The sequence below is a fragment of the Thermobia domestica genome, chromosome 18 (assembly GCF_964235325.1).
Source record: "Thermobia domestica chromosome 18, izTheDome1.hap1.1, whole genome shotgun sequence".
NCBI lineage: Eukaryota > Metazoa > Arthropoda > Insecta > Zygentoma > Lepismatidae > Thermobia > Thermobia domestica.
This window is the reverse complement of record NC_137471.1, coordinates 170963860-170986391: the sequence shown is the minus strand read 5'-3', so window position 1 is coordinate 170986391 and position 22532 is coordinate 170963860. Positions and strand designations below refer to the sequence as shown.

Below are 22532 nucleotides of genomic sequence, written 5' to 3'. Positions count from 1 at the left end.
TATCGACATGTAAGACAAAGTCCACTAATACTGCTCAATCTTAGAAATCATCCAAATTTCTCTTGTTTTTTTAAAATCAAGAATACCGTCCAATACAGCTCAACAGAATCTTCACCAAAATTTTAGAAAAAAAATATCGTCAAATGACTTTATGTTCATCTTTCTCATTACCATCTTTACCACACCATCAAGCAGGCTCCCGCCCACAAATTAGCATCAACGATCAGCTTCTGCATCTCCTCAACTGCATCCATAAGCAGTATAATACCACCAAGTCATCCTGTCTGGTACTCTTTAATTTAGAGATGGCATTTTTTGACGTGTAGCGTTAGGATTTGCTTTCAAAACTGCTACATTTTTACCTTCTAATCGCATATATCCGTTTTGTTTACAATTTCTTGTTTGGCCACCGAACTTACGAATACATTAATCCACAGTCATATCAAACAATATTCATGCACTCAGGCATATCTAAGGCTCTTTACTTTCACCCTCTTTATATCTACTTTATGTTGTTGACATGCCTCTTCCCCCACAAACTATTGTTATATCCATACGCTGATGATACAGCTTTTCTTGCAATTTGCCGTATTATTCACTAAGTAAACAAAGCCTTACAACAAATAATACACACGTTTGTTCTGTGGTGCAATAAACGTCAACTGAAATCCAATGCTGCTAAAACCGAAACTATAGTAATTCTGGCTCCTAAGAAGCGCTCCAGATTTCACAGTAATTCACACTTACTTCCATCGCTGTTAACGACAATCGTCTTAGAATCTCCAAAACTGTTAATACTTAAGACACACCATAGATAGATACCTCAGATGGAAGACTATGTCCAGGACATCAACAAAAAGGCATATACCCTAATAGCATGTTGGTTTGCAGCAAGTCTTTCATTATATTTGATTTTAACTTGCTAGACTTTCCGTGCACTGTACACCTGCTGCAGGCTTTTTGAAAGAGTTACCCGCAAATGTCGTAATTTGATTTTCACTTGCTAGATTTTACTAGCCTCGGAGGTTTGATGGAACTTTGTAGCAAATGTATCAGTTCTAGTTTCTACCAAGAGGTGGCACAAAATCTAATCTTAGAAATCTGCCCGCCAGGTCGCCATTTGTACAGGTGCTAAGTGAAGGTAGAAGTGAATAATTAAGATAATTACGTAAGTATCCAGATGTAGAGATAATTTATATTTTAAACGTGTAATGTTTGACTAAGTTGTTGAGAAAAATATACTGAGTGTATTTTCGTATACAGTGAATAATGGGTTTGTAAATGGCATACAAAATTAATCAGTTTGTACAGCAGAATATGTCTTTATATGCGTAAAAACACACACACATATCTTAATTATCTGATATGAGCCGTAATTCCTACTGTCTATTTTCAGTTGTTACTATGAACTGGACAGTCAGGACAAAAAAAAAAAAAAAAAATTCAAAATAACTTATCACTGGTCCATCTCTATCATTCGATGTTTCTATATATTGGTTAATAAAACCAATGTAAAAATATGTTTTGTAACATTGACGCAATGTGAATTGTGTTCGAACTGATGTTTAAATACTGTGCTACTGCAATTTCGTGCTACTGCAGTCAAGATTTGCTGTGAAGTTTACTTGCATAATACCCTTGTGTACATTGATAGTTAATTGAATACTTATGTAATTGTAGCTTTTTGATCCTGATTTCCACTCCATTAAAATCGAGAACGGGGGAGAGATACCGATGGTAATTGCAAATAATGGCTCAACTTTAATTATTCTCCTCCACTATCAAACCAAGAAAAAAAATCGAAATACATAATTCACAGAGTGTGTGCTACTGCAAGTGAAGATTTGATGTGAAGTTTACTTGTGTACGGGGGGGTTCTAGATTAATGGTCCCCCATGTAGATTAGTAGCTGGGTAGGTTTTTTTCTGTACTTAAGTTTATACATTTAACTTATACAGTAGGCTATTGCCGAGCGAGCGTTAGCGAGTGAAGGAGGGTTAGAGTCCCGCAGGGCACGTTGTTTTCTGTCTTTATTACTGCTCAATGGGAAGGGGGACCAGTAATCTAGAACCTTGCCCTTGTGTACATTGATAGTTAATTGAATACTTATGTAATTGTAGCTTTTTGATCCTTATTTCCACTCCATTAAAATCGAGAACGGGGGAGAGATAACGACGGTAATTGCAAATAATGGCTTAATTTTAACTATTCCCCTCCACTATCAAAAAATCGAAATACTTAATTCACAGAGTACTATTACCTTTTAGATGTATCCCTGATCTATCAAACCTACGAAATAGTTCAATAGCCTACTTAATTCACAGAATATTGCCGAGCGAACGAAGGTGGGTTAGTAGCCCCGCAACGCTCGTTGTGTTCTTTAAATTCATTACCATGGTAGTAGTAGTAGTAGTAGGGTTAGTACTAGTAGTAGTAGCAGTAGTAAGAACTCGAAATTACCATTCCTTACCTCATTTCTCCTACAAATTTTGCAGATGTCTTGTCAAAACGGAGGGGAGTAACTAAAGTTAATCCAAAATAGTAGTAGTCCCCCGTTATATTGCGTCGAGTCAGCAAAAATTTTTGTGACGTCATAGGTCAAAGGTCAATGACCTCGGCCAGGGGTCAATGACCTAGGGGTACATAGGAACACCCCCTCTAAATTTTGGCAGGGGAACCATGGCCCACCCCCTAAATTTTGGCAGGGGTACATAGGACCACCCCCCTTAAATTTTGGAAATTGCCAAATCTAAAAATTTGGTGTGGTAGCCTAGGACCATAGTATGTACCTCTATCAGTATTGGGTGTCTATGTCGTTCCCTTTCATGGGTAAAAAATTTGCCAAAAATTCAAATTTCGGGGGTTTTTGACCTTATTTATCCCCTTTGATGAGGTATTATTACCCTATATAGTTATATGGGCGTATACAGGGGTTCATTACCTTTCATAACATATGGGTATATTAATGCACCCCTTGAAAAATTTGGGAGGGGTACCTTGGCCCACCACCTAAATTTTGGAAATTGACCAATTTAAACATTTGGTATTATAGTACAGGACCCTAATATGTATCATGATAAATTTGGGTGGTCCACCTCGTCCCCTTTTAGGGGTACAAAATTGCCAAAAATGGTTTTTGGTCGATTTTACCCCCTTTGATGAGGTGTTATTACCTTATATAGTTATATGGTCATGTATAGGGGTACATTCCCTTTCATAAGACATGGGTATATTAATGCACCCCTTGAAAAATTTGGGAGGGGTACCTTGGCCCACCCCTTAGATTTTGGAAATTGACCAATTTAAACATTGGGTATTATAGGACAGGACCCTAACATGTATTATGGTAAATTTGGGTGGTCCACCTCATTCCCTTCTAGGGGTACAAAATTGCCAAAAATATAAACGTAAGCAATACGTTATACCACGTGTTTGGTGTTTAGTCGATTGTATCCCCTTTGATGAGGTGTTATTATCCTATATAGTTATATGGTCATGTATAGGGGTCCATTACCTTTCATAAGATATGGGTATATTTGTGCACTCCTTTAAAAATTTGGGGAGGGGTACTTTGGCCCACCCCTTAAATTTTGGAAATTGCTCATTTTATATATTTGGTATTATAGTACTGGACCCTAACATGTATTATGATAAATTTGGGTGGTCCACCTCGTTCCCTTTTAGGGGTACAAAATTGTCAAAATATAAACGTAAGCAATACGTTGTACCACGTGTTTGGTCTTTTGGCCCAATTTATCCTCTTGGATGAGGTTCTATTACCTTATATGGTTATATGGTTATGTATAGGGGTCTATTCCCTATCATAAGACATAGGTACATTTGTGCACTCCTTTAAAAATTTGGGAGGGGTACTTTGGCCCACCCCTTAAATTTTAGAAATTGCTCATTTTATATATTTGGTATTATAGTACTGGACCCTAACATGTATCATGATAAATTTGGTGGTCCACCTCGTTCCCTTTTAGGGGTACAAATTGCCAAAATATAAACGTAAGCAATACGTTGTACCACATGTTTGGTTTGACCTAAGTTATTCCCTTGGATGAGGTTCTATTACCTTATATGGTTATATGGTTATGTATAGGGGTCTATTCCCTATCATAAGACATAGGTACATTTGTGCACTCTTTTAAAAATTTGGGAGGGGTACTTTGGCCCACCCCTTAAATTTTAGAAATTGCTCATTTTATATATTTGGTATTATAGTACTGGACCCTAACATGTATTATGATAAATTTGGGTGGTTCACCTCGTTCCCTTTTAGGGGTACGAAATTGCCAAATTTTAGTACAACCACGTGTTTGTTTTGGCTCAATTTATCCCATTGGATGAAGTCCTATTACCTTATATGATTATATGGTTATGTATATTGGTCCATTCCCTATTATAAGACATGGGTATATTGATGCACCCTTTAAAAATTTGGGAGGGGTACCTTGGCCCACCACCTAAATTTTGGAAATTGCCCAATTTAAACATTAGGTATTATAGTACAGGAACCTAATATGTATCATGATAAATTTTGATGGTCCACCTCGTCCCCTTTTAGGGGTACAAAATTGTCAAAATATAAACGTAAGCAATACGTTATACCACGTGTTTGGTTTTTGACCTAATTTATCCTCTTGGATGAGGTCCTATTACCTAATATGATTATATGGTCATCTATAGGGGTCCATTTTCTATCATAAGACATAGGTACATTGATGCACCCCGGGAGGAGTACCATAGCCAATCTCTTAAATTTTGGAAATTTTTCAATTTAAGCATTCGCTATCATAGTACATGACCTCAATATGTATCATGATAAATTTGGGTGGTCCACCTTGTTCCCTTTCATGACTAAAAAAAATGCCAAAATATAAACATAAGCAATATGTTGTATCACGTGTTTGGTTTTTGGCCCAATTTATCCCGTTTGATGCGGTCTTATACCGTATATGGTCATATGGTCATGTATATAGGTTCATTTCCTATCATAAGACATGAGTGCATTGATGCACCCCCGGGAGGGGTATCTTGACTCATCCACGCAGTTTTAGAAATTGTTTAATATAAGCATTTGGTATCTTCGTACAGGTCTTCAATATGTACCACTATAAATTTGGATGGTCCAAATCGTTCCCTTTCATGGGTAAAGAACTACCAAAAATCAAATTTCGGAGGTTATTGACCCTTTGATAAGTATTTAGCACGTTATATGGTTTATTACCCTTATATGTTTATGTTCTCTTTTAAATTTGGGAATTATAAAATAACATAATTTGGTAAACGTTTCCTAGGACCCATTGGTGTTCCTCTTATGGCCAAATATTCAAAATTTAAAGGTTATTGACCGGCTTTATTATTAAATGAGTACAGGATTTATTACTTTTTTTATAAGACACAGGTGTATTTGTGTACCAATCTTAAATTTTGGGAGGGGTACATTTCTTATTGTCATATCAATAATTGGTAATTGTTCTTAAAATTGGATAGTATTTCATTCATTGGGTAAATCATTATGATCACGTGATCAGTTATTGACCTATGATGGGATTGGGAGTCCAGGACATTGGTACATTTAAACTTTGTAGGATAATTTGAGAATGCGTCATTGGTTTCGATTATTACAGCCAAATATAAACGTAAGCAATACGATGTACCACGTGATTGACCTTGATGAGGTAATGTACAGGGATACATAGCTGACCTTATTGAAACTTATGACTCATAGTCCTAAGGGAATACATGCTACAACACTGGCAAAGTTATTGTTGATGCAATTTGATTGATTGATCACTATCTTTCGTGCAATCTGATTGGCTGATCACTATCTTTCGTGCAATCTGATTGGTTGCTGATTTTCAAATCTTTGCTGCATTCAGTTTTGTTTTAACATTTAAAAAGTTTTGAATTTTTTTTTTTTGTTTGAAACTTTGGTTTGACATTTTTTCGTTTGATATTTTTAGTTTAAGAATTTTTGTTTCGAAATTTTTGTTTGAAAATTTTGTTTGAAACTTTTCGTTTGAAATTTTTGTTTGAAAAAAATTTTGTTTGAAAATTTTGTTTGAAATTTTTTGTTTGTAAATTTTTGTTTCAATTTTTTTGTTTAAAATTTTTTCGTTTGAAATTTTTCGTTTCCAAAATTTTTTTCTGTTTAAAAAAATTTTGTTTGAACAGTTTTGTTTGGAAAATTTTGTTTCAAATTTTTTTTGTTTGAAAATTTTTGTTTGAAATTTTTTTTTTGAAATTTTGGTTTGACATTTTTAAAAGTTTGTGCACTCATTAGTAAAGAACCGAAACTGTTTAGAACTAAAACCTCTGGCAACATTATGGTGCACGTCAGAACATGATAATGCAACGTCATCAGTTTTGCATCATATATAAGTATCGTTGGAGTTAGTATTCATAATATCGTCATCATGGCTACTTGTCTGCAGTTTCTAAACACACGTGATGTGATGAAATCATTTACCAAGATTACTGATTTACAACAGAATGTACCTTATAGAATCTTAGCTAGCCAAATGATCCCTACAGAGTTTGGATTAAGAATCGTAGTGAAGCTTGAAAATGATAAGAATATAATTTTACCAGCAAGATATTTACCCATGGAAGCATCAAAACAAGAAGAACTGCTGCGTTTCTTAAATACTGGATCTGTATCTTTATGCTATAAAAGACTCTTGGGTCGAAGTCATCAACTTGAATTTAGTACACAGCCGGATTCGTCAGCAATTGTGATGAAATCATGAATTCAAACGTCAGCACATCAGACATAGTTGTATGAATGTGGTTGGTCAGCATGACGTCAGGAACTGTGATGAAACCATGAATTCAAATGTCAGCACATGACGTCAGTCGTAGTTCTATAAATCAACCAATACCGTGAAATCATTTGAGCAAGTGCTTTTCAGGAGGAAAGATGTGTACTTCTAACGATAAAGAATTCATCTTCGCAAGCTATTATCCAATAAATATATTTCAAACAAAACATGTGATGATTGGTATCAGTGCTAGAACATTTGACCCACTGATTCGATTGGGCAAAGCAGAACAATTTGGTGTACAACTGACCTGTGAAGAATGGCACGAATCGACCAAATGAACGATGAGCTAAATGTGACCATAGTCAAATCATTAGGCTCAAATCATGAAGTGGTGCTGCGTACAGTCCTCGAAGAGAAGATGGTGCTGTTACGTAAAAAGAGTACATTTCATGTCCCTTGCAACATGGTGTATCTAACGGAAACAGAATGGAACAAATTCATCAGCGTATTTCAGTGTGCGAAACATGCAGTGGAAGTGTGTAACAAAACAAGTATATTCCTGAAAAAGTACTATTTTGAAAAATGTGTTATGCATATTGTACAACATGTATCTAGATATTGTGATGATTGTCAACATCGTTCGTGGGTGCATACCTGTATTGATAAACAGTTTATTTGTGATCAAATGAACATTGAGTTTCCACCAATTGATATTGCAATAGACCTTAAAAGACTTCAATTGGAATTAAAATTATATGCTAAAGACAAACTAGTGCAAGAAGTTCAAAATACATTGTACCGACAATATCCAGAACCACTATCTGGTATGGATGTATGTGGAGTGTAATAAAATGATCCATTTCAATGAATTGTGTTTTTTTTCATTTCAAGTACAACCCCATGTTCTGACGTGTACTATTGCACCACAATGCTGTCAAAGTTTTTTGTTCTAAACAGTTCCAGTTCTTTACTAATAAGTGCACAAACTTTTAAAAATGTCAAACCAAACTTTGAAACAAAAATTTAGAACAAAAATCTTTGAAACAAAATTTTGAAACGAAAAAAATTCAAACGAAAAATTTCAAACAAAAATTTTAAACAAAATTTTCGAACAAAAATTTTCAAACAAAAAATTTCAAACGAAAAAATTTTCAAACAAAAATTTCAAACGAAAAAATCTCAAACAAAATTTTCAAACAAAAAAATTTTCAAACAAAAAATTTCAAGCAAAAAAAATTCAAACTAAAACAATTTTACGTTTCACGGTTAACCGTCAAACTTTATCCGGTTTTTAACTATTCGATTAACAAATAAACGGTTTTGATCATATTTATCAGTGAGTGCAAAATGTTGAACGAAACCAAGATTTTTAAATGTTAAACAAAACTTAAAACTGAATACAGCAAAGATTTGAAAATCAGCAACCAATCAGATTGCACGAAAGATAGTGATCAGCCAATCAGATTGCACGAAAGATAGTGATCAACCAATCAAATTGCATCAACAATAACTTTGCCAGTGTTGTAGCATGTATTCCCTTAAGACTATGAGTCATAAGTTTCAATAAGGTCAGCTATGTATCCCTGTACACTACCTCATCAAGGTCAATCACGTGGTACATCGTATTGCTTACGTTTATATTTGGCTGTAATAATCGAAACCAATGACGCATTCTCAAATTATCCTACAAAGTTTAAATGTACCAATGTCCTGGACTCCCAATCCCATCATAGGTCAATAACTGATCACGTGATCATAATGATTTACCCAATGAATGAAATACTATCCAATTTTAAGAACAATTACCAATTATTGATATGACAATAAGAAATGTACCCCTCCCAAAATTTAAGATTGGTACACAAATACACCTGTGTCTTATAAAAAAAGTAATAAATCCTGTACTCATTTAATAATAAAGCCGGTTAATAACCTTTAAATTTTGAATATTTGGCCATAAGAGGAACACCAATGGGTCCTAGGAAACGTTTACCAAATTATGTTATTTTATAATTCCCAAATCTAAAAGAGAACATAAACATATAAGGGTAATAAACCATATAACGTGCTAAATACTTATCAAAGGGTCAATAACCTCCGAAATTTGATTTTTGGTAGTTCTTTACCCATGAAAGGGAACGATTTGGACCATCCAAATTTATAGTGGTACATATTGAAGACCTGTACGAAGATACCAAATGCTTATATTAAACAATTTCTAAAACTGCGTGGATGAATCAAGATACCCCTCCCGGGGGTGCATCAATGTACTCATGTCTTATGATAGGAAATGAACCTATATACATGACCATATGACCATATACGGTATAAGACCGCATCAAACGGGATAAATTGGGCCAAAAACCAAACACGTGATACAACATATTGCTTATGTTTATATTTTGGCATTTTTTTTAGTCATGAAAGGGAACAAGGTGGACCACCCAAATTTATCATGATACATATTCAGGTCATGTACTATGATAGCGAATGCTTAAATTGAAAAATTTCCAAAATTTAAGAGATTGGCTATGGTACTCCTCCCGGGGTGCATCAATGTACCTATGACTTATGATAGAAAATGGACCCCTATAGATGACCATATAATCATATTAGGTAATAGGACCTCATCCAAGAGGATAAATTAGGTCAAAAACCAAACACGTGGTATAACGTATTGCTTACGTTTATATTTTGACAATTTTGTACCCCTAAAAGGGGATGAGGTGGACCATCAAAATTTATCATGATACATATTAGGTTCCTGTACTATAATACCTAATGTTTAAATTGGGCAATTTCCAAAATTTAGGTGGTGGGCCAAGGTACCCCTCCCAAATTTTTAAAGGATGCATCAATATACCCATGTCTTATAATAGGGAATGGACCAATATACATAACCATATAATCATATAAGGTAATAGGACTTCATCCAAGGGGATAAATTGAGCCAAAACAAACACGTGGTTGTACTAAAATTTGGCAATTTCGTACCCCTGAAAGGGAACGAGGTGAACTACCCAAATTTATCATAATACATGTTAGGGTCCAGTACTATAATGCCAAATATATAAAATGAGCAATTTCTAAAATTTAAGGGGTGGGCCAAAGTACCCCTCCCAAATTTTTAAAAGAGTGCACAAATGTACCTATGTCTTATGATAGGGAATAGACCCCTATACATAACCATATAACCATATAAGGTAATAGAACCTCATCCAATGGGATAACTTAGGTCAAACCAAACACGTGGTACAACGTATTGCTTACGTTTATATTTTGGCAATTTGTACCCCTAAAAGGGAACGAGGTGGACCACCGAAATTTATCATAATACATGTTAGGGTCCAGTACTATAATACCAAATATATAAAATGAGCAATTTCTAAAATTTAAGGGGTGGGCCAAAGTACCCCTCCCAAATTTTTAAAGGAGTGCACAAATGTACCTATGTCTTATGATAGGGAATAGACCCCTATACATAACCATATAACCATATAAGGTAATAGAACCTCATCCAAGAGGATAAATTGGGCCAAAAGACCAAACACGTGGTACAACGTATTGCTTACGTTTATATTTTGACAATTTTGTACCCCTAAAAGGGAACGAGGTGGACCACCCAAATTTATCATAATACATGTTAGGGTCCAGTACTATAATACCAAATATATAAAATGAGCAATTTCCAAAATTTAAGGGGTGGGCCAAAGTACCCCTCCCCAAATTTTTAAAGGAGTGCACAAATATACCCATATCTTATGAAAGGTAATGGACCCCTATACATGACCATATAACTATATAGGATAATAACACCTCATCAAAGGGGATACAATCGACCAAACACCAAACACGTGGTATAACGTATTGCTTACGTTTATATTTTTGGCAATTTTGTACCCCTAGAAGGGAATGAGGTGGACCACCCAAATTTACCATAATACATATTAGGGTCCTGTCCTATAATACCCAATGTTTAAATTGGTCAATTTCCAAAATCTAAGGGGTGGGCCAAGGTACCCCTCCCAAATTTTTCAAGGGGTGCATTAATATACCCATGTCTTATGAAAGGGAATGTACCCCTATACATGACCATATAACTATATAAGGTAATAACACCTCATCAAAGGGGGTAAAATCGACCAAAAACCATTTTTGGCAATTTTGTACCCCTAAAAGGGGACGAGGTGGACCACCCAAATTTATCATGATACATATTAGAGTCCTGTACTATAATACCCAATGTTTAAATTGGGCAATTTCCAAAATTTAGGTGGTGGGCCAAGGTACCCCTCCCAAATTTTTAAAGGGTGCATTAATATACCCATGTCTTATGAAAGGGAATGGACCCCCTGTATACGCCCATATAACTATATAGGATAATAACACCTCATCAAAGGGGATAAAATCGACCAAAACCAAACACGTGGTATAACGTATTGCTTACGTTTATATTTTGGCAATTTTATACCCCTAGAAGGAAACGAGGTGGACCACCCAAATTTATCATAATACATGTTAGGGTCCGGTACTATAATACCAAATGTTTAAATTGGTCAATTTCCAAAATTTAAGGGGTGGGCCAAGGTACCCCTCCCAAATTTTTCAAGGGGTGCATTAATATACCCATATGTTATGAAAGGTAATGAACCCCTGTATACGCCCATATAACTATATAGGGTAATAATACCTCATCAAAGGGGATAAATAAGGTCAAAAACCCCCGAAATTTGAATTTTTGGCAAATTTTTTACCCATGAAAGGGAACGACATAGACACCCAATACTGATAGAGGTACATACTATGGTCCTAGGCTACCACACCAAATTTTTAGATTTGGCAACTTCCAAAATTTAAGGGGGGTGGTCCTATGTACCCCTGCCAAAATTTAGGGGGGTGGTCCTATGTACCCCTAGGTCATTGACCCCTGGCCGAGGTCATTGACCTTTGACCTATGACGTCACAAAAAATTTTGCTGACTCGACGCAATATAACGGGGGGACTACTACTAAAATAATGGAGAAGTCTAGGAACGCCCCTCTAGTTTCACTGTGCAAAAATGCGGCATTACTCGAGCAGACGGCTCTACCAAATTTTCACATATTTATTGCGTTTTCCGATTTCTTCTTGCAGAGCATGCACTAAACGAGGAGCTAATGCATAAACCATGAACTAACCATTTGTGCTAGGTGGCCACTAAAAGCACGAATGCTATCTATCCGAGTCAGGGCAAGAACGCAGCAGGGGGACCGAGGGGTGCGTCCGTAGGGAGCAGGCGCGTCAGCGACGGGGGCATACGCATAAACAAGGATAGTGGAAAAATACATAAGACATCCGCAATAATTTTCATCTTAAAAAACAAATAATTCTAATAACTCTTACTTTCAAAATGGCTTCACTGGTTTCCCGGGTACAAATGGTCCGCTGCGAGGAGAAATTCGTTTGTTTTGAATTTTTACTTCTTTTCCACACGTCACATAGTTGATTTTACGTTTTAACACACCATGGCGCTCCAAAAACTTTATAATATGACACTCCTTATTCCCCAAACGACATAAGTGTATTAACCGCTTGCCCGGAACACCGACATATATTGCCACAAAAGTGCCGAAGCCCCCCTTGCCCATCCTGCTTGCTCTGGGACGAGGAGCAAGGTTCTAGAACACACTCCTTCTCCATTGAGTTAAAATAAACGTAGAAGCAACGTACCCTGCGGGGCTCCAAACGCGCTTTCACTCGCTCGGCAATAGTGCGTGTGGATTAAGTATTGATTTTTCTACAGAAAGCAGTGAATCTGACTCACGTGAGAGGACCAGTGTTCTAAAACCTCCCCCGAACTAAGCTAACTGAAGCTCGTAATTTGTTTGGGAACCATGGATCCGCTTCCAAATTACCCGAGGGCAAACAGAGGCACAAGATGATCGAGTCACCATAGGAAACCAGGAAAGGGGGCGTGTGTTAATTTTAGTCAAATTTTTGAGAAAATTACCGTGCGAAATGGAGAATTTGTCGTTTGTATGCTTAATAATACGTGAAGTTTTATTTCTTTCATAAGTGATGATGGAATTACTTAGCGGAATGTTACAGCATCGTTGGATTGTGGGAAGTTTCCGAGCGGTACGTGCTAATATTTAAGAACGACACCGCGTTTGCTAAATCTAACAGTTATTGAACGAGGTCCAGCAAAAGGTGAACTATTTGTATTTTCCAAAATACAGGGAAAATATCATAGTGAGTTTTTTTTTAGCTACAATAACTCTTGTCACATCTGTTTACACAGCACATTTAAATAAATAAATAATATGCTATGTATTAGCAGGTTTGAAAAAACCCGGGCTTTTTTGAAAAAGCCCAACCCACCTGGGCCCATATGGTTTTTTTTCGGGTTTAGTTGGTTTTTCTCGAAATTTTTCAATGTCTTTGGGCTAAAAGTGTTAAAATGTGATTTATATTTCAAGATTGTCATTGTCATAACTTGCAACAATTTTCTACTTAGTGCTCTTTTGAAAAAAATGCCGCCATTTTGAAATTTTACATTCGATTGCCGAGAAAATCTGTACAGCAAATTTAGCGTAACTCGTGCTTTCACCATCGAAATTTCAACTTAAAAGACTGAAAATTGCGCTTCGTACCATGGATACTCGCTGTTTTGAAAAAATGGCCGCCATTTTGATATTTTACGTTGGTATACCGCCAAACTCTATACAGGAAATTTAGTGTGTCTCGTGCTTGTACTCTGAAAATTTTAACTTAAAAGGCCGGGAGTTGTACCCTGTAGTGTGTGTGGTAGAGGTAGACAAACGAGTTGAGTTGGTTTTATGTTTAACGTCCCTTTCAGCAGCGAGGCTATATGAGACGGGACCTACTGATTAACATGGAATCCGAACCACATGAGCTCCCTCCGGGAACCAGACCTGGTCTCCCACGCCGAAGACGCGTACACTAACCGCTTAGTCATGAAGGAGCTCGGCAGACAAACGAACAAGTATAGATCAAGTCATCCAGAAGCCTGACTGACGTTTGCCAAATATGAATACCAAAACTGGTCTATTAATTTACAACAAACATACAATTCATGTTATATGAAATAAATAAATGTTTCAAAATGTTTTACATGAAATTAATATCTTCCAGCGTAAATGAACTTCCCATATTTTCTCCATGAGAATACGGACACCTCAGATCCCCCTTTCAACTTTCCAACACAATGCAATGAACTGTAGTCTGGTTATGGACAAAAGTATAATAGGCCGCCGTGGCTCAGTGGTAGAGCGTTCACCTCTGGTGCATGGGGTCCCTAGTTCGATCCCAGCTTGCGCCAAACACCTTGTGCGTGGGTTTTCTGGGAATCTTACGTTTCTTCCCACTTTCTTCATTCCGTCATTTCATTCATTTCTCATCATCATCGTCACCTTGAGCATAGCAGGCATAACCATGACACTAAAACTAAAAGATTTAATTTATTTTTTTTTTAGAAGAATATAATAAGCGAAAGTTCACTAAGCGCCTGCTGCTTTTCTCTCTTCGTACCCTGCAATTAATTGTACGTACTGAAGATGCCTAAGAACTTAAGATGTGCTATAAAAATGCTTTACAGGAAAACAATATGCAAATTATTTAAATCAGTGGTACAATCTACCTTCAATATTCTTCGCGCGTTTAGCAATATTTATTTACATGGCTGTATTTGCCAAAATTACGTTCGTCAGTTTAATCTGATGAAAAGCTGATTTTTCTCCTTGTGTCGTGTGTAATTGTCAGGACCAGATTTACATTTTTCTAAGACCTGGACCAAAGCACAATTCTGTGCCCTAGCCTCTGAAATAGATTATAATTCTTGTTAACTTATCTAATGTGTTGCTGAAGAAAATGTTAGTCATCTTCCCTGTGTTTGTAAATGTAGAAACACTCAAAGCCATTTTATTTTAATCCGGAAAGTATCAGAGTTTCCGTAAAGTGCAATGGAAAAAGTAGCATTGCAAATTTCGCTCGCTATCAAGTCGAACAGGGTGGTGTAATAACTTCTTCGAAACTGTTACCTGCAACAGCGCACTGTTCATTCACTAAATACAGGATTTCCAGCCAGTCATATTTCACTTTTTTTTCACTTTTCGAATACGCTGATATTGATAGCAGAAATGGAACGGAGTTAAAATACGGGACATTTCCCTGTCACGACTGAATTTACGGGGACGCGGTACACTCGGCCCATAAACGGGACTGTCCCGTTTTTTACGGGACGTATGGCAGCCGCCTCCGCATAAACCCATTTCTTTTAAAGTTAATTTTGCGGACTGTCTCATCAGACGTTTACAGGCGCATGGGATATAATACTGCCATATTCTTCTCTGAGTACGGGGCCGCGGTGGCTTAGTGATAGTGTTCTCCTCTTGTGCGTGGAGTCTGGTTCTATTCCAGCTTGCGTTAAGTGGGCTTTGTGGTGAACAAACACCATGTGTAAGGGTTTTCTCTTGGTTGTTCCGTTTCCTCCCACTTTCTTCATTTCACCATTTCATTCTTATCATCACCGTCTCCCTGACCAGCCACTTCCATTTTCATGCATGTTTCAGAGTTTGGAGTAAAGAAGTTACTTTAAAAAATAGTTGAAATGAAATCTTTAAGTTTTACGTCCCACAGTTATGCCGGTTAGGCTAAAGGAGACGGTAATGATGAGTAGTGAATGAAATGGTGGAATGAAAAAAGTGGGAGGAAACGAGAGTACCCCGAGAAAACCCACGCACACTGTGTTTGTCCACCACAAAGTTCACTTGACGGGGGCTGGGATCGAACCCGGAACCCCAAGCACAAGAGGTGAACGCTCTACCACTGAGCCACCGCGCCCCCCCTTAAAAAAGTTATGCAACCTGGAGTAATCATCAGAACGTAATCGGCCATGCAATTCTAGTTCCACTCATTCGAACGTTATGTCCTGTTGTCATTTCACGGTTCGAACGACGCAAAAGTCATTGAAGTGTTCTATGACCGATTAGTTTCAAAAACCTGCCACTAATGGCGCTCTGATAATTAGATAATCCGTGTTTCATAACTCCTACTTTTTTATTTTATTTTATTTATTTATTTATTTTATACAATAACTCCTCCACTCCAAACTCTAAAACATCCAACAATTTTTACTCCGCCAAGCGTTTTTCGTATAGTGTAAAAATTGAACTGTTACATTGTGTTGAGGAATTCTGCTGGACTTCAGCTGGTCGAATTTGACGCTTGGTAATCTTTAACGGGCAAGTTTGGCTGACATATTTCTGAAGGGCCTATTGTGTTTGCCTGGCTACAGTATCTTTATTAGCTGTTGCCACTCAGATGGTTCAGTCATTTTCCTGTCAGCTCCATTAAAATAGGCGTGGTAAAATGTGGGTGAATAAGAGCCATAATGTTTTTTTTTCTCGTAATAACGGTTAACCTTCCGATTTTGATATGCCAAATCCCTGTAGGTGAAAATTATTTTTTTAAGGAGTGTAAGTTACGTGATGAACCGGGGATCAAACCTGGGACCTTCGAGCTTACGTCCAATGTCCTACCAGCTGCGCAGCCAATCGATCTACTTCTCAACCACATAACTCCCACTCTATAAAAAGTTGTATACTTTCTCTTTATTATTAGTCCCCCATTTTTTCTACGTAATTACATTCACCAAGCTTTTTGTTGCTGGTGTAACTTTTATTGTAAACTAAGATTATTCTATATATACAGTATATATATATACCTTAGAAATCTAAAAAGGAACAGGTTAGTGGTAGCTCATATAATTTCACGGAATGTATACACTTTGTGAACGTTACAATTTATTCAACTTTACACTGACGTAATTGAAATTACCTGTTGCAGTACATGAATCGTTTTCGAATCGACAGTGGAGTATTCTACAACAGTGGATGATAGATTTATCAAACAGTGTAAACAATCTGGATAAAAAGGTGAATAATATTCGAGGCAGTAAGGCTATATCAGAAAAAGACGAGAATGACGACCATTTTGCTTCTTTGGGCGTGCTACCGTTGAAACCATTGGAAGACTTCCATAAGTTTGAACAACAGTTGAAGGACAACTCTAAACTCAGATTGAAATTGGTAAGCAACATTTTTCTTTGAATGTAGCTGTGTGTATATTATATTGTAGTTGGAGTTTATTCTGAGATCCTAATTCTACAGGTACCTGTTCATCGATATGTCAGGCGTTGCTTTTTATTTTATATTTATAGGTTATACCTTTCTAGCTTGTAGCGAGTGCTACTTTCTTTGATCTATGTTTTTCTATTCACTGACAGAAGTCATGGGGAACCTTCCCGATATTTCCTTCTCTCATACAGTCTGAAACTACTTGGCACATACATTATGTGCTTCCCATCTAATGCTGTATGGTAAACCGTATTCCTCAAAATACTGTTTACGTGGGCCTGTTCGAACCAGGGGCCCATGGTGGCTCAGAAGTAGAGTATTCACTTCTAGTTTCAAGGATCCGTGTTCGATCGCAGCCCTGCCAACATCGTGCTCGTGGGAATTATCGGGGATTTCCCATTTCCTTCCACTTTCTCATTCCACCATTTCATCCATCCTTTGTCGTCTCCTTCACCCTAAGCTGGCACAACCATGGGGAGCTAAACTAAATATTTAGTTTCATTTCGCTTAATTTCTTTTTGAAGCAATGTTAGCCTTAAACAGTCGACGGAATCGATTGAAAGTTAATTTTAAAAGGCGTGGAGCGTTGGGTAATCATTCGCTAGGTTGTGGGTTCTAATTACGTTTATAGTAATCCTGATTTTTTTTAAGTTTTTTATAGTTCCACGTAGACATTTCCGAAGTTCATCACTGAGGAGAGACGGAGGCTTAGTAAACCCAAGATTTTTTTTGAGTTCGACAGTTTCCACTATAGCTTGAAAAACAGAAGGGCAAAGATTTGCATGTGGGAATTGTCCAATCAAATTTATTAGTGCCTAATAAATTATGGAATACTTCTATCTTTCTTTTGTAGATGCTAGTGATAACATGAGCAACAAGCACCATATTGTTGACATAAGTATTGTATATTATTATGATGATGATGATGATTGTTTGAAAGTTTGCTCATGTCATGTAAGCTGCGTACTAGATTTTTACGAATAGAATTGGATCATGCTTATTTTTAGGCAAATACGATATTTTATTTCTGTAGATATTTTTAGTTTACTAGAAAAGTGAAAAGATAACTAATAGTTGAAATCTCTGTATAGTCTTTCTTAAATAGGTTAATGATCTAGCTGCTTCTGTTGCATGCTTGCAAAACCTGCAGAAGCTTATTCGGAAATAAGCTCTATTGAAAATTTTTATTACATTACCGAGCTCCAGTTCCTTTACTGTTGCTTGAAAAGGGCAAGGAACTATCTCCGATTTTCAGTTTCTGCTGATGGCCTTCACTCGTAATGATTTTATTTGTGCACCGAAAAAGAGAGAGCTTATATACCAGATGGCTCTACGAATAGATCACAGAAACCTCTCTGTATTTTTTTTAACTTGGTTCAAAATTTCAGAGAAGGAAGCTCATAACCATGTAAAGGGTTCTATTTATTTTCCATATTCTCAATTGTTAAAATCAGTTGACTGATTCGTGATTAGCAAATAATTCAACAGTGAAATTGTTGCAGGAATGAACAAAATAGAAAATCACAATGCGCCACGCATGAAATCGTTTATGTGAATAGGAACAGCCTTCTTTGCAAGCTTATGTTTTAATTTGTAATAGCCACTTTTGTTTAATGTGAGTGGGAAAAACACGTTTTAGAGGAAAAAGATAGTTCTTAATAAGACAACTTTAGTCTCTTACATGTAATATGTAAGCTTGTAGTTGCTTATTGTGAAAAATAGAATCATTAAATATCTGCATTTTTTCAGGTTTAAATGTTAATCAGTACTGGTGGTCGTGATGAGAAGACGCTCATCAATAATATGCTCCGACGCCTCTTACATGATGAATTGGCCCAGATGTTCACTTTAAGTGGGAGATCGACGAAGAAATTGGATAAGAAAGCGTTCGTTGGGACACAAATTGGGAATATTGTATTACGTAAGTACTTTAGTTTGTCAATATGTCTAAGATTTTAAAAGGTGAGGGCAGTAAGCTATAAATAATATGCATTTTAAAATTTTTGAAAGATTTTACAACTTTGTTATGCTATCACCCACATCGTATATTGCACCAAGACACCAACATAGCAATTCTTCATTAAGATGTCAGGTAGGTGTTGCTGAAAGAAACTGAAATAATTGCTGGGAGTAAATTAACTTTGGAACATCGGTGATTTTTGACGCTATATCCGAATTATTGAATTAGGCAGCTGTTTAGTGTGATTTCATTTTAAATAAATATTGCAATAGTTGTCATGACTTATGACTTAACCCTCGTATAAAAAGAGGTTCCATAAAAATATTAAATGTAATTTTTGACATATTTATATAGGATTGCGCTTTACTCACCAGAAGGAAGACATTTTTCAGTTTTACCTATATATTGTCTGTTTACCAGAAATGTGGAAATCTCTGCAAATTTGTGTAGCTATCAATATGTGGCCTGATTTTTTAGTCGTAATTTTTAACAAATGACAAACCTGTAAGACGAGTCCGAGTTTCTTTCAACAAAATGTGTCGTTGGAAGTTTACATATTTCCTATTCTTTTTTGTTACTTTATACGTAAGACGACCTTTGGCTCTTAGAAGTTGTCTGTTGCCGTTTAAATAAGTTTTCGGGGCTAATTTACTGCTGAAATATTCGCTTGTCGCCTGCGGTGACGTTAGGGTTGGGAAGTGCTTCCTCCCATGTACAACAATGATCCGGTAACTTACCTTGATTCGAGGCTTTGTTTGCCTTTAGAGGCGCTTCAATATTGTCACTAACGAAGACGTAAACACATCCGCTTCTAACTTGAAAATACGAATTTGAAAGAAAAATCTATATATATAAAAAAAACCGATTATCGAAATTGGAGAAAAATCTTGCGAGTTTTTCTCGCTTTTAGAATTTCAAATTTGATCTTTCTTTGAAAGGTAAATTCGTGGGAAGCGTTCTCATATAAATCAAATAATAAATCTTTATATACTAATGATAGTGGTCTCCACGCTTTTCCCTTCGAAAGTTTTTTTTAAATTTTTATTTTATGTTTAAACTTGTTTTGCATAGTTGTTTATAAGAATTTAGATTTTAATTCTCACAGCCAATAGAATTACATATTGTATGAATAAATTTTATAATTTTCTTTTCGCGCTATAGTTTACAGTTTGTAAACTATGCAGCAATGTCCGTGGTGCTTACCTTGTATTTTTCATCTAAAATGGGAAAAATAAAGAGATGGAATTAACTCCATGTCCAAGCTGCTTTTTACAGTATGAATAAATAATTCCAGATCTTTCTGTCCTTACGAAAAAATGTCAACATATTGATGTAGACTTGTTCATAAAACTTCGTCCTTACCAGTCTCTTGCATTGCTGTGTATACTCAAATACAATTTTATAAAATTAATTATTTCTGTTTTGACATGCGTGTAAGAAAGTGTACATTAGTACTACTGATGAAAAAGTGAAAGAAAACATAGGCGATTGGCTGCACCAAGCTAAAACTAGGTTGATTAGGCTGTAAGTAGTATGCAATTTTATAATTGATGGGTTTGTAAATGAAAACTAGATTTTGGGTTTCGTAAAAGGAAACTAGACTGGATATTTAATAGATTTCTTAATCGCGTCAGCGACTGATCAAATATCATATAAGGGTAATACGTACTTCTGCTTTGTAGTAAAAGTTATGCGTTTCGCTTCTTTAAGCTGATTCGTTGAATGGCTCGAGGGCTGATTAGATACGCAGTACATCTGTTTAATATATTGTCGAGGACTCAAGTTTTGTCCTCGAGTGTACCAGCTAGATTCAGAAAGATGATGAAGTCGGAGTGTAGTACTGAAGTACAAGATGGTCATACAGGTGTCTTATTTAGAATTGAATTTAGAAACAAAAGTAACAAACTGGATCTCTTTTATCAGTTTGTAAGAATGAAACGGAAACACACTTGAGAATAGGTGATTGTTTGAAGGGAAAGAATATAGTAAGCTGACTGGACATTCATGAAGTCACGTTTAGGTTTCTTAAACTGAACATTTCAAGAATACAAGACTCGGAGAAGTAACAATAGGTGACGAAGATAACACGCGACAGTGTTGTCCACCACAAAGAAATTATTAAAATCCCTGAAAAGGACACACAGGGGCTCATTCTGGTTCATTTTGCTCACTCTGACTCATTCTGTACATTCGCGCTTATTTCCCTCATTCGGATTCTTAAGATTTCAGTCTCTACACCGAACTACAGTCTCTCCATATCCATTTATAACCTGTAGCAGTACAGTAAACAACTCTATTGAACCGAGTATCTCAGGGAGCGGATTCAACGTCTTTACCGCCGATGCAATGGAACAGCAGACGTAGAAGATACAAAAGATGTCAGTGTTTATTAACCCTCAAGAAACCTAAACTGTGTACTGAATGTCTCATTCCTTTAAACAATTACACGTTCTAAGTCTCAATTATTAGAAATAATAATCACAGTCTTTAATCACTCACTTCTCAAACTAATCACTAGAATTTAGAGAAAAAATATCTAGCCAGAGAAAGAAAAAAGGTTTAGTTTGTATATAATATATTAGATTCGGGATAGCGTTGATAGATACTACTTATATAAGATTTAAGATATAAGGTAAAACGCTGAGATAGTGATGAAGATATTGCACAAGCTGCGTGGGTGGACAATATATTGTAGTAGGCAGTACTTCTAGTAGAACACTCGAAACATAAAAGTAAACTCCAGTAGACACCTTGATTAGAGACATTGTGGAATTAATAAAGCGAAAACTACTTTAAAATTAATTTAATGAAATATGTAATAAATTTATAATATAAGAAATTGATGATTTGCATTTCCTTTTATATTTCAGTAAGGAGAAGCAGCAAAAAGAGGAAGCAGCTGCAGTTGGTGGGGAACAAGTGGAAGAATTAACGTAGTACTTTGAAAAGCAAATTTTGTATTACATATTTAGCCCATGGACGAAAAAAAAATTAACTAACAAGGGCAAAATATAATTAATGAAACTAAATTAAGCGTTGTTCATTTATATTATTTAGAATGCTTTTTTTATAATATTGAAGTATTAATTTCTTTTATGTTTTTATTTAATTTCCTTTAGAATATGAACACGAGCCTATAAAAGTCGAAATATTTTTAAATAGACATGAAAAGAGCTAAAATCACCGGAAAGCATTCCAGTTTTCACCCTCCGACGTGTGCTATTAAGTTAAAAAAGTATTTCTTGCTGTAACGTAAGTCTAGGGTGAGCTTTTTCAATTGATATCAAAGGTATAAAAAAAAAAGGGGGAGGTATTCTAGAGTCTTATTGATGCATCCATTCTCAGAAGATCAAGGTTTACGCACTAGCGTTTAGTTATAGTTTTGTCGAGGAATTCCATGTGGTTGGATTCTAACTGCTATAATCAGGAAGCTTACACAAATGTTAAAACTGTTTTAACGAACCACAATGCAGATACAAATAATAACTTGATTTTTCACGGTTACAGCAAAAGAATTTTTAGATTATTTTGTCACATTTTGCTGTTGCAGAATTTTAGGCCATATTGTCATTTTCTTTGATATCAATTGGATTCTTGTATGAGTGTAAATTTGCATGCAGTACCTTCTGCAAGCGTTTCACTTCCGTAAGTCAGCAGGCAGTG

At 36.1% G+C, this 22532-nt stretch overlaps 1 long non-coding RNA gene across 2 annotated transcripts; it reads left to right on the top strand.

The window, feature by feature from the left end:
• Window positions 1-1113: 1113 nt before the first annotated feature.
• LOC145675944 (uncharacterized) lies at window positions 1114-21872 on the top strand. Of its 2 annotated transcripts, XR_014129246.1 has the most exons (4): window positions 1114-1168; window positions 16620-16861; window positions 18659-18830; window positions 21740-21872. It is a non-coding gene; the product is annotated as an uncharacterized LOC145675944 (long non-coding RNA). The 2 variants fall into 2 exon arrangements; XR_014129247.1 differs by lacking the exons at window positions 1114-1168; window positions 16620-16861 and having other exon boundaries at window positions 18538-18830.
• The last annotated feature ends 660 nt before the right edge of the window (window positions 21873-22532 follow it).